At 39.9% G+C, this 14,205-nt stretch overlaps 1 protein-coding gene across 1 annotated transcript in view; it reads left to right on the forward strand.

The window, feature by feature from the left end:
* Nucleotides 1–14,205, forward strand: part of LOC128709835 (C-terminal-binding protein) — a 154,620-nt gene that overhangs the window by 128,050 nt on the left and 12,365 nt on the right. The gene's annotated exons all lie outside the window — the stretch shown is intronic.

Raw genomic sequence — 14,205 nt, forward strand, 5'->3', positions numbered from 1 at the left:
GAATTATTGCTAATTTTTGTGGCATAGTTTGTTTATGTTGGCTAAACAAACCAAAATTGACCCCGACATTTTTGAATGTTTTATTGTTGGAGAGTTGATATATGATATTGTATCAATAATAAGCAACATTTCATATTCCTATCCTCGATGAAAGCAATGTCACACTACCCTAAGAGATAACCGAAATATTGTTCGTTTTCTGCGGCATAACCCATTTCCTGTCATTCAAGACCACCAAAGATCGCTCTGACGTGTTCACTAGCTTAGTTACAGATAGCACGTAGTAGTAGAGATCAATAGAAGCAACAGTATAATTTAGAAATCTTCGATATTCGTTAAAAACGTTACAAATTATATTGCCGCGTTGTTCAATTTTGCTAACATGTTATTCTTAAAACGTAGCAGGCCTAAGATAAAACCGACTGATCGAGTCCGTTCGAGGAATCGGGGAATGATCTGTCCATTTCTATCATTAATCCAATAACATGACAGTTTTCTTCGGGCCCCTTCCCTTACTCACTTACTTATCTGGCGCAACAACCGCTTCGCGGATTTGGCCAGCTGCAGGAGTACTCAAAACCGCTCACGGTCGTGCGCCACCGTCAGCTAATCCATTGCCATCCATTTTAGCGGATCCTCCATTGCACTCCCTTGGACACGGTTTAATCTCTGTGTACATTCGTAGAGCACATGTTCGCACGTTTGCTTAACCAGCTTCTTGGAAAAAGAGCAAACTAAGCCCGGTGTCCGCCCGGGAGCCCGCAACGGTTTAGTTTGCTAAACGTTAACCGCATCCCATGATTGTTTCGAAATAAGATGTATGATCCGTAAATTGTCTAGTTATTTGACTATATTTGATACTTATTGCCATTTTCTTCACTCCCCCCATACCCAAACCTTGTCACATTGTTGAACGATTGAATGAACTCGTAGGGTTTTAAAATCATTTGTTACATTAAGTCACTATATTTAATGAAGGATGCATCATGAAAGCTGATGATATCGAGTCTCTTTGATATTAAGAAGTGGGAAGTATTCATGGATATTAAAGATCGACATCAAAACATTACATTACTAAACAAAGCAAGGTTAATCCCTATCATTTAATTGGGTATTCCAGCATAGTAACAATCCCCAAAAAAGGCAACAAAACACCAACCACTTAAAATCTTATTCCTCTGCCATTTCTGGCTTTCTGTGACTTTGTTTATCCGTAGCCAGATAGTCAGTCCTGCGTACGGAGGTTTGGTCCGGATGGGATTTTTGAACCGATCATGTCGTATAAAAACCGGCGACGTTACCAATACACCACCAGGCCGCCCCAACCACTAAAAATGCTAATGAGTAATTGTCATTTTAAACCCCGAATTAATGCATATTGCAGCATTCCAATGGACTTTTGCCTATGGAATCTTTGGATTAAACGTATTTATGGAGTTGATTTATTATGCGACTCTGAATATAGTTTATTATCATATTAAACAATTATATTAAACGCTTATATGAAATCACTTAAAGCCAGATAGTTTGTTGTACCTACCATAGAGGGCGGTACATGAAGAACGCGATGAGGTTGCAGAACGCAGGCTATAGCAATAAGGCGTTTTTTGATCATTTGTTTAGCAATTGACGCAGCTTTTTTAAAGTTTTAATTGATTTTATTTGATTATATTTATGTTGTGTATTTATTTAATAACTTATCTAATTAAAATGGGGCGGCCGAGAGGTGTAAAGGTAGCGAGGATAGTGAACAGGATGAATAAAGTAAAATAATAGCAGAAATGGCAGACCTCTTGAGGTTGTTGTGCCAATAGGTAGAGATATTTATTTAATGAAAGGATGGAATAAGTCTGTTCAATCGTTGAATGGCAATAAAATAGTGCTTAGAACAATTTTAACAAAAAAAGCAATAAAACAACGAATCTTTAATACTTGAAACCTGACCTGACATGTCTATGTTGATATGATGTTTCCTGGGAATGCTTAAATAGACCATGGGAAACGGCGGACGTTGGGGAATACACCGGCAGTATCCATCCGCGGCATACTTCAGGAGCTGGTTTTATTGCGAAAGTTTATCCGACCATCCGGATCGTGCACCATTCTGGCAGGCAAAAGGGTAATCGAATGGGCACAGTCAGCTTTACTTTAAACATTCTGCCGCCCTCCAGTCTTCCTTCCCGGTTTTCCACAAATCCCATTTACCTTTGATAAAGTGCATTTCGATCGGTAAAGTAGCGGTGCAGATCCATCTGGTGCACTCACGGCTGCTGGGGGGGGGGGGGGGGGTGTTATGGAAATGTTTGACAGCAAATAAAACCGAAAACTGCAATACGAGTGAATCGGAAGGTTTATGCTGCCTGTCATATAGTGAAGGGCGCATAAAAATTGCATTACACCTTGCCGTGGCTGCTATGTGTGCTTTGCTGTGCAGAAAACAATACAACAGAAATAATGCCGCACAACTTTCCCGGTTTTTATCAACTAGCATCGGGTAAACGATGTAATGCAACAGATTGCAGCCGGGCTCAGGCGGGCACACCCACACACACGGTACAAGTAGAGTATCGCATGTAGCGAAAGATGGAATTCGTTTCACGCCAGGTTTTTCGCATTCGTCTGCTGCGATGCTTACCGCACGATATCGCCGAAAAAATCTCCCACAGGGCTTTTACGAGCTTATAAATATTTGTTTCCACACTCGTCTCTCCGGGTGGGTGGGATCATGGCACATCGGGTAAAGCAGTTTGTTCACCAGAGGAAAAAGTAAAGGAGAAAAAAGTTAGGTTAGAGGAGCCAGTAAAAACAGAAAAGCAAGAAAAGTTTTTACAATTTTTCCCACAGCCGATTTGTGATTTTGAACAAAAAGAGGAAAAAAAACGTAACGGAAGGAAATTTAAATAAAATAAACAAATACACACATCCATAGAGTTACAGATACAGAAGCCGTTGTATTGAAAGTACAGAAAAAAGGAGGAAAAAAACCAAACAAAACAAAAACACAAACGTAGCACACGAAATATCAGAAGATCGGAATGAATACGATTGAACGGAAGTTGAGATTGTAAAATCAAATACAAAATGTATGGACAGCGTACGCGGGACGGTGTGGAGCCAACGTTCCGGGTGACGTGATGTCAAGGATTTGGAAGGAAATGGGAATCTGATAACATTATACATGTATGTACCCCGAGCGTGTATACATATTGCCATTGAACCCTGGCAAAGGCGGAAGTGTCTTCGGGCGTTGGAACTAACGTGCGACCGTGGCGAATGGGTCCTCGCGGAACAGCAGGGCCGGCTGTTGTTTTGTTTCTGGCGACCAGTTTCCCTGCCCTTCCCTGTTGGCAATACAGTTACGCTACGGTCCTGTCACTAGTTGTTACGGGTGAGGTTAAATGGATTTTTTTTTCTGCTCCGTTTCGAATTCTGCCTGTTTTTGTTTTGCCTATTCAGTTTTCCAAATTTTCCACACGGATGATTTATCCGATACTTTGCAGAAAAGATTTGAAATGTATGTTGGCGATGCAAGAGGCACTACGAAAAAAGGGAAGTGTCTCACAGGAGCTAAGAACCAGATGTAGAGTGGCAGCGTTACTACTGTTTACTTGGACTTACTTTCATATCACTAGATACTACACCACCCTTCCATCACGCTATGTGGTTTGGTTTTGGTCGGAAATATATATCAGAATGTGAAGAAATGGTTCACAACGTATGCGACGTTGTATTTCTAACAATAAATCTTAATAATCTTGCTTGATTATAAACACGTGACTAATGACCAATATTTATCAAAATTAATCTGCATTGCACAGTTATCGGAATTTGGCAAGCGTTTGTTAAACATTTTGCTGCTTGTTGGATCACAATTTATGTACTTGTTTAATCAGTAACATTTGACGGAAATCTGTGCTCGCAAGTTTGACCCTAGACCTAGTTATGGTTTGTATTGGCCATGACTTATTATGAGCGATTATTGAGCGACTGTAATATATAAATGATTTTCCATTTAAAATACATTGGTTATTGTACATTCTCAATTATTATTAACTTATTAACTCAATAAGAATGCGTGCATACCTTCAGGGATTTATGTTTCTTGCAGTTGGTTAGGGGTTACGCAAATGTTTGTTTAAATAAATAGCAATTCATTAGTTATTGTTACAACCGTTGAACAAGTTGAAATTCTATTCACTTTCTAAACCATCTACTTGGCTGTTTGGTTATTATTTTCTTATCTTCATCTATTTAGAACGAAGAATAATGCATCTCGATTGTTTTTAAATCGAAAATATCCCAAATCACGTTATGCCGCTTGCATACCTTTAGGCGGGTATGTCTTTTGAAGGAATTTGGAAGGGTTCAACTATGCTGTTTGACGATTGTAATAAAAAAAACACTTAAAAAACTTTTGTTTTGGTAGTTACAATCAGTAATTATTTAAAATGGTTTGAAATTGTTAGTTATAGTTTATAGTTTTGTTTTGATTTATTATTAAGAAATGATCAAGATTCATCAATAAAATACCGTAATTCAGTTTCAAAGTATTACGAAAAGTATAGAATATTTTATTACGGTGTGTGGTATGCTTGCTGGACTGTCTAAGAAGCTAATTTATTTACAGTATGGCTAACCTATTCTTGTTTGATACTCAACTCATGGAAGGAATTTTTCATAAGACAAAACGAATCTACAGTAAATATCACGCAGTACGACATTAGTAAGAGAAGGTAAATTATAACGAAATTCTGTTGGTTAACGGCCTATTTCTACTGCATAGGGTGTACACAGGCCTTGTTGATGGACAAGGTTCAACACAGCATTAGATCTGCCCCCATAAGCCAACGAAAGTACGACAGTTTGTACGATGCTGGCTTCAGACGAAAAGATGTAGCGATCCACCAAACTTTGTACTTCTTGATGAAAGTCGTACCGCTATAGACAACATTGTCACAGACAGTGTCGTTAAATCAGGACGAAGACGAAGCCATCGGTGGGGACGAGTTTCGTACCGGGGATGGTGGTTTTTTCATGTTTTTTCTTGCTGTCTTTAACAAAATTTCAACCACCTGCCAACGGCACTGCGGTGGGAAGTATCAAAGTTCCAAGGAATACGCAAGTTCGCAGACCATGGCACGGTACAATGTTTGAACCTGCTATACCATTCTGACAGTGCGACCAGTTCACGAGACATCGTTTGCCGACGGGTTTCGCTGTTGGTTCCGCTATCCGACAGCAACCTGTAACAGTTCTCACGTGGTGCAGGTGGGATGAGCAAATTTCCCCACCCCGGGAATGGGTTGGACCGTTCGTTCGTCCGGAGGCTGATAAGAAGATTGGTATCCTGTTGCGCGAAACACGCCTCGTGTCCTGTCATCGCAGTGCTTTTGACTTTTACATTAAATACATTTCACGACTCACGAATTTTGTACCGTACCGTGCGAAGAGGTTTAGTGGGCAACTGTGTTGCTGAACACAGTTTGGAATCAGGGTTTTTCATATGCTTAGCATGATAAGACACTGGCAGGCATGTTTGCAAAATTGTCTGTCCCATAAACGACCGCAATGAAGATTGGTAATATGTGTGCTTTTGTTTCTTTTTCCAAATCATTTTACATGTTTTGCTTAGGCATGGGGAGTTATGGTTGAATGGAGGTTCAGAGAATTAAATTGATGAAATAAAAGAGAGAATAAAACAGCGGTTCACATAGCTTGCTTTGATACGCAAAATGGGACATCGTGTGTGAAACACCTTCAGTACATTTCAAACGTAATAATGTTATTGTAACCATCATGTAATACAATAGATTTAATGGGTAGAAAGTGGGTAGAGCTGAAAAAGATTGCGGTGTAAAATGACTTGTTTAAGCGAGTAACGTTAAAGGTAATCTATGCTTCATAGTATCCAGTAAACCATAGTCTATTTGTCAGTCAACGGTACTCCGTATCCTCAGAACTATCCTTTGTACAGCTTGTTACAGAGCAGATAATGCCTCATAATCTATTCGTATAATGTTCTGTACAATAGAGACCTCATTATTTTTTCGTATTTCTAACCTTGTAAAAAGTAAACCTTATTTTATGATTTGGGATAATGGAATTTTTGAAAAAATGCACAGCAAAGTCGCATTCATCGTTCGAAAGTAGTTGGGAACATGGAACCATGTTAAAAAGGTTAATTTTTAAAAATAATAGAAACAGTTTCACCATAAATTCATCTCATTCCTTACCAAAATGATTGTTTAATCGGAAGATAAAGCAAATCGGCGGTAAGAGGTGTACGCGCGCGCACGTCTACATTTTGGTTTTTGGTGACCACCTGCACCAAGTTGCGATGATGACAGACACTTGGATAGCGCCCTTTCGTCAGGTTATGCTGCTGGCTCGTTCACTGCACGAAGGAACACTGCTGGTACACACCGTCCATCGTATGAAATTAGCGGTACGTTGTTCAAGCAACGGTATGCGAAACAATGAGGCAATCTCTACTCCAGAAATGCTACCTCGGTTTCGGTGGTTTAACACTGGTACGGTCGAATGATTCTAAAGTGCCCACCGAATGAACGTCTCGCTTTTCCGTTGTATAGCTCGTAGCGTGGAAAACGATTTCCCGGTGATATGAGCTGGTGTTAGACACTTGCTCGAAAACTGCCCGACTCAGATTGTCCGAAAAGGCAGCCCAGGGATGAATGACAACGTGACGAGTTGGTTCGCAAAATTTCCGACAAGGAAAAGCTGTTTGCACGTTGCTATGTGGAAGATCATTTAGCTGCAAACAGAATGTGGCCTCGGCAATGGTCAGGAATTGGTCTAAATTTGAACATCCCCATCCGGAACGATCTGTTCAACCGGGAGTTTTATGCAATGATCAGAAAAATTGTGCTGCCAACTGAATTGATTGAAGGAACATATGCTCCCTGAAGTAGAAGACGTAAGACATTTCAGTAGATCAATTTTACAAATGTTGCAGTAGATCTGCAAGGAAAGTTTTAGTTTGGAAAGTTTTGAAGGGTTTAAGGGTAAAGTACAACAATGTTAGTTCAAATTTTCAGGCTAAGATTAAGCGCTTATTAAGCTTCACAATGGTTTTACCTATTAATAATATATTTTGTTCTTAAAAAAAAAGTCCATTGTTTGGCATTTCCTAAAGAAATTAAAAAATATTAATAAAGTTGTAAGGCAAATTTATTAGAACACGTAAACCAATTTGGATTTTTAACTTATCTCGATGAAAAAGCAATACTGTCTATTTCGCTTGTATTGAGGAACTTCATGATCTCTAATTATCACCATATCACCGTTATCAGCATAGTACACTCTTAGCGCTTCTTTAAAACTTTCAGTGCGATAATAAAATGCAAGATCTCATGAACAAAAGATAAATAATTACAGTGGAGGAAAAGGTGGAGAAAAAAGTATGGAAGAACATTGCATCGAATGTACTAATAGGAAGAAAATTAAAAAGAGCTTAATTAATATTTATATGTTATCGGCTGCATTTGAGGTATTTATTAAACTATCAAAAATACGATCCTTAAGATGTGGTACAAATTTAATGTTGTAATTTCTACAACATAACAATACTGCAAGTTCTTAGAATAAAGGTACAAAGCGAAGGTAGCAAAGTGGAGGTACAAAAGAATTGTTAGCCGAACTTGAAAGATTCTAGTTTAAACATAATTACTGCATTTGACTGAATACACACGCGATATGGTTCCCTTTCACTGTTTGGAGAAGGAAAGAATGTGTTCAAGTTAACGGGAATTGTTCAATAGTTTAGAGGGTTTGGCTTCAATCGACATCGGAGTGACATCGTTTATTTTCAGTTAACAATATAATCGTTTCTCAAAGTTTCCAAAAAGTATTGAAGCTGCATCTTATTCATATGTAATTTTGAAATCAATGTGATACCCAGAACAAAAAATGACTACACTTTTTATGGATTTTAAATCCCTACGATTATCTAAGTCAGAAAATTGCACAAATCTTAGTCATGTAGCTCGTTGTTGACATTAGGGTTGAAGTGATAAGGTAAAAATATCAAATTTATATTAAATTAAAATGATTCACATGCGACGGCTGAAGATGTACCAATATGGGTAAAGACCAAAATTGTTGATGAACCACTGCGGTTTAGAAATCGTTCGTTCGATGGTTTATATACAAATAAAGGAACGTTCCCAAATTTCTCCAATTATTGGGCGGATCAATTTCCTCTCTGTTTGTTTATTTTTTGTAAAATTGTGGTTGAAACACGGAAAATTTGATTGTACAAAGTATCATGTAAACAACACCCCGAAGCACTGAAATGCAAAGTATGCCGTACCGTAAATAAAAAAAAATACTCCCACACTCCCGTCTGCACAACGCAATTAACATCCGTTTTTACCGCATAATAATATTCAATCTGGCCGTATCGCAGGAAACGATTGCAACCGTGGCTTCAGCAAACCTTCTCCAAAATAGGACGTAGTGCTATAAAAACCATAAACGAAGAACAAAAACACATGATGAAACAACGAACATGATTAAGCTGTGCATTGTTATAGTGGACGCACTGCGATGAAAATGTGTTCCTTTAGGGATTTGAGTGAAAACATTTTCAGCCAGTGCATCTGATTTCCGCCGCTTCATGTGTGTGTGTGTGCGGGTGTGAAAGAGCGGCCTTACAGTTCATCGCCAATGGTGAAACCGGCACGGAGCGAACAGATGCCAGTTGATGTGAACAGTTGCATTATTGATTTCGTTCGATCCATTAATCATTAATGTGTTGGAATGTTTGCATGCCGGTTGATCGGGGATTTGGGACGAGTGCCTCAATTTGTCGCTCATTCCCAGGTACAAACGGAGGGTCGTGCGATGAGTGATGGAGAACGCACACAGCACTAAGGAAGGCGACAAGATGTACCACCCGGCCCCGCCAAAGCCAAATCGTTCTCGTAAATCCTTTTGTGGATTCTGGTGCTGGTAGTTTAAAAAACAGTCTTGGGCATCGGTTTGTGTGGAGGTGATGCTACCGAACTGTCCCATAATGGGTGGACAGGAGCTCAACACGTTCCTTCATTCATTACCCAACTGCAGTAATCAGTATTTGCGATGACTACGATATGAGCCATCGAGTTCGTGCATGCTTGCAGGGGTGAAAGGAGAGCTTTATTTTAGTTACAATCCACCGGAGAAGAATATCCCCTCGGAGAAATTTCAATGCCGTAAACCGTGAGTCAGGCGCGTTCCGCAATGGACCGCGGTTGTGGCAGAACGCGAAAGACGGACTGGGATATACCGTACACGGTCCAAACACCCCGTTCCGCTGACAGCGCAACAAGCAGTGCAAATGGGTCAGCAGATTTTATGAAATGTGATTTCATGAAATTATCAATAATTGATTTATCCAATTATTTTATTTCACTTTTATCACTTGATTATCCGTCGGGCGTGCTTTTGGTGTCCTTTTTGGTGTTTGGGGGAAGGGGTGTGGGTTTTTTGGGGTAGGTGTCGCTGCCAGTAAGCGTGTGCTGATTTGCAATTCGGGATTGAGCAATGAATAAAATTTCGTGCTCCGAACGAATGGAACGGACGGCAAACTGCCGCTCGGTGCACATATAAATGGAAAGGAATGTAAATTTGAACCCTCGCTTCAGCTACCAACTCGCACGGAAGCCGATGGTACGGTTCCGGTGTGTTGGTCTTTGCGCAGCTTTTTGTGTGAGCTTTATCCAAAAAGGTTCAAGGCAAATGGAACGAGAGAAGGCAACAACAACGAAAAAATCAAGTCCACCGTGAGTGAAGAGAATTTCGGCACCATACATACATCGCGGATAGGAAGGCATATATTAGCATTGAATACGTGCAGCGAAGTCATTAAAATTTAATTCCCACCGTTGCTTGCGCTACGCGTTTGCCGTACCGGAAGTGCGAAAACGAATTCGACATCCGGCGCGCATCTGACAGGTAAATGAACAAAGGTATCGCCGTAGGTGTAGATATTCGTCCAACATCCAGCAGGATGGTATTGATTTTTAACTAAAATCGAACCACTTATGAGCTTGCTGTTGGAGATTGGCAGTGGGTGGTAATTTGTATTATTTGTATTTGTATTTGAACCATCTTCTAAACAGCGTGTATAGCATTACTCTGGCTGTTTTAGTACATCTACTGACATCATGATGGTCAGTACATCTATTGAAAACTAGATGATTTAACGTTAATTGCTTTATTTTTTTCGTTAGAACGGCCTGGCCGTATCGACTTATTTTACCACGTAGCCGGATAGTCAGTCCTTGCTACGGGGGATTGGCCCGGATGGGATTTTGGTCCGGTCCGTTCGTGTGAAGACCGGCTCCGCTACCATCATGCCACCGGGTCGCCCCAACGTTAATTGCTTTATTTTGTAAAAATATAACTTTTTTGATTAACTGTATATTTGTAGTGTTTTTTTTGACACACTTGTTCATGCGAGATGTGTAAGTCGTTTTCAGTTTTTAATTTTCAATTTTCGTATCATAACCATTCCTATCACCACCATTCCATTCATATTCAACAAATGAAGAGTTATATCGATATTGATCGGTATGTGGCAGAATTTGAAGATGATTGAGCCTGAGTCCGAGGGCGCACAGTTGCATATGTGGTAGCGGTGTCGTTTCCACACGATAGTATAGGTATTTTTACCAATGCAATTAACACAATGTCATAAAAAGTAACATGCGTACCTGTTTCGGTACTACAATCAAGGATCATGCAGTAACAGTCTACAAAATGTCGCAATAGATCATAGTGTATAATAAACAACGTACACGTAATGAAACGATAGATCGCTTTACGTTACCTTTGCTTATGTGGAACATGGTTTTTCATTACATTAATTATTATTATTTATTAGTAAATTGTCTGACCTTGGTGATCTACACGAAATTCTTAAATAGTACTTAAATACTAGGCAGTGAGGAATCGAAGACGCTCTCTAATCAAATACTTAGACAAGTTAAAAACGAAAACATCAATGACAACATTTGTTTCACGACACATGTGGAAAATTAAAGGGAATAATTTCCAAGAATGGGAAGCAAGAATAGTTTCATGAAATATTTCAACTAAGAACTGAACTAGACACTTTGGACAATCGATACCGAGCAATGTAAAATGAACTCTCTTGACAAGTGAATGAACAGTAGCAAACAGAACGGCGCCCAAGACACACAGTTTTTTTGTGAAATCAACGATATAGAAAATTCCGTATCACAGCCAGTGTTTACGTGAGAAATTCTCACAACACATCTGTCACGACATCTGTACGGCAACGAAAACAAAAACTGGACTGAAGACACCTATTGGGCGCTTTACAACAGGTTTACATCAGCGAGGAGTACAGGAGCAGTTAATATTAGATCACCGGAGTTATTCATGGTGATTAGTGCACCTCACTTCACTGCAGTTGAAGCATACAATGTTCTGTGTTAAACCACCTCTATGAAGTTGTATTTATGGCAACCACCAATCCGTCATGTTCAAACTTATGCTGAAAAGCAGGTACAGGAACAGTTGAGACATTTTTTTCAGATAATTAGATCAACAATTAATATGCCGATCCTTAGAGTATCCATAGCTCCTGCTACCGGTAAACAATAATTTGCATACTAAGTAGTACGTGGTTTAATATTGTTTTTCTTTTTCGTGCAACGCGTCATAATGAGCACGGATTGTCTGTGCGTGCCATTTGAAATTTAATATGCCACGCGTTAAATGCTTTCCGTGCATAATGCTTCTCAGGAAGAATAGAAAAGGAAGAATTTACATTCACCCAAAGGGCCCATCCCCAATCCATCGGGGATGGCGGGGTATCGCGCACTGAAAGGATGGTTTGGTTTACCCAATTGTCTCATTCATTGATGATTCCCATTATTATCCGTAATCATCTACCGACAATGCGGCCTGAAATCGGATACTATTCTGCGTGGCGTCCACAATCGACGCTCGTTAAAGGTGAAACAATGTCAGCTTTACAGCCGATGCCATTGATACGCTTCGCAGCAAAACAATAAACATCGCGACCGTCACAATAAAGCCGCGAGTATAAATCGTCTTGAATTGTGTTTCATTTTTCACGGATTGCACTCAGGTCCAGCATTCTCTTGCCATCTCACCATTGTTTCGGGTCGGAGTGTATTGTTGTGGCATTAAATGACCAGTGGTTTAATGGCCGTTTGCTATGGAACCGTTAGAATTCTGCAGAAATTCTCCGCCATAAGGCGATTTATCATGAAGGTGAGGACAATAAGGGTTGCTATTTCTTATCAAAGCCTTCCATAGCAATCGATTTCGTCAGTGACTAGATGTTTGATTCCTTAGCATTAGCATATTATCCATTATAATCGAAGAGGGCGGACGATTTGGTGAGGTGATGAAAATGTTTGGAATTTGTGGAAGCTGTGAACCGGAGCACAACTGTAGTGAGGTGGGAGAATTTCCATGAGATAACAACTATGTTTAATGCTGTCTTCGGCTTTTACGGCACACCTGTCCCCGTAGGCGTAAGAATCGCTTCCGCCGCATAGCATCCGGCTCCGTCTCTCGCCGCCCCGCTCTCTGTTGCAGTAAAGCACTGCATGTGGTCCAATTCTTAGACGTGTTCACAACTCTATTTATTAGTGTTATCACAGCACCGTCGCAATATCTGCGCTTCACACGTCGGTTGAAAACTTTAATCAAAATCTAATTAAACGATCCACTCGACTTAACAAAGGCAATATTGTTTCGGCCCGTGACTGTGGCCTTGCCATGGTTGGTGAACATGTGGCACACACTCAATAAAGGCCTTTTCGTTGGTATCGTGTGTTTGAATACATGTACAGAACGACGCTATGGGCATAACCGTGGTTGCATGTACGGTTCTTCCTGCACCACCGAGGACACCTGCAATCGATGTATTGTTTACCGTACCGGGGGTACGTAGGTTAACCGTGTAGAATGAACGGCAATGGCAAATGTGGCCAATGCGTGCGTGCTAGCGATAGTGAATGGCGAAAGACACTCGATCGGTGGTTAATGCTGCTGGAAAGCATTTGTGCTCTCGGGGTAGACGGTGTCAGGACCTGCTGGTCAGGGATTAAAAGTAGAATAGCTTAATTTTGGGTTTAAATAAGCGATGATTCAACCTGTTAATTACTCTCAAATCGCGGGTAATTACAGATAGCAGAATGGATTTCAACGGAATTTAATAGTTATTTATCAGAATAAATGTGGTTTTGATCATTATGAGTTTAAAATATTGATCTTGCTTTAGCTTTGCTGATACTGTCTGTGGCTGTATTGAAAATATTAACATTAACCTGTACTCATAAACGAACCCGCTTGGGTATGTAATATTGATCTTGTTACAGTATGACATTATCTAGCACACACTGTAACGTGCTAGTGGATATATTTTAGTATCCTACAGCACTGCTGGTTCACTTTGAGCCTATTTGGCCAACCTATTCTTTATTGGATGTTTGCATCAGTGCTTCGTTCAACACTTTGCAGTGTCTATGATACCCCTTCATTGTACTAGGCGTACATCACGCATGGTCCATAGCTGATAAGAATGGTGACTGCACAAGCAGAAAGGCCATATGGTTCACAATTTGGAACCCACGAAAATACAGACCTACTGAAAGGAGTTACGAAACTGTGATAGTGACACGCTTTTAAACTCCCTTCAAGAGTGCATAAAATACAGAATCGATGAGTTCCTATTTCCTATGTTTCCTATGTTATAGAGAGAACTGTGGGTGTTTAAGGTTGTATTTATTAATTTATTTATTTTTAATTTTAAGGATTTGAAATTACGGCTAATTCCTTTAATACGAAGAAATAAATCAATAAATTGTGAGTTTTGATCGTAATCCGAGATAGATTAAATGTGGAAATAAGGTTAAATAATCTTTCTTCTTTACCGGCGTAACAACCTCAACAGGAGTAAAGTGTGTAATTTCTGGCTTTCTTTAATTTTATACACCCATAGCCGTTTACCCATCCACAATCAATCCTGCGTAGGGGGGTATTGGTCCGGATGGGACTTTGGAACGTTCCTGTTGTGTGAAGAACGCCATCGCTACCCAATACACAGTTGAGCTGTTTCTAGATAAAGTAATAGCTACTGATATTTGTTTCATCCTCTAAAATGTTTGTTTTGGTAGGAACTTGGAGTTACAATACAGCGAT

The sequence above is a fragment of the Anopheles marshallii genome, chromosome 2 (assembly GCF_943734725.1).
Source record: "Anopheles marshallii chromosome 2, idAnoMarsDA_429_01, whole genome shotgun sequence".
Taxonomy (NCBI): Eukaryota; Metazoa; Arthropoda; class Insecta; order Diptera; family Culicidae; genus Anopheles; species Anopheles marshallii.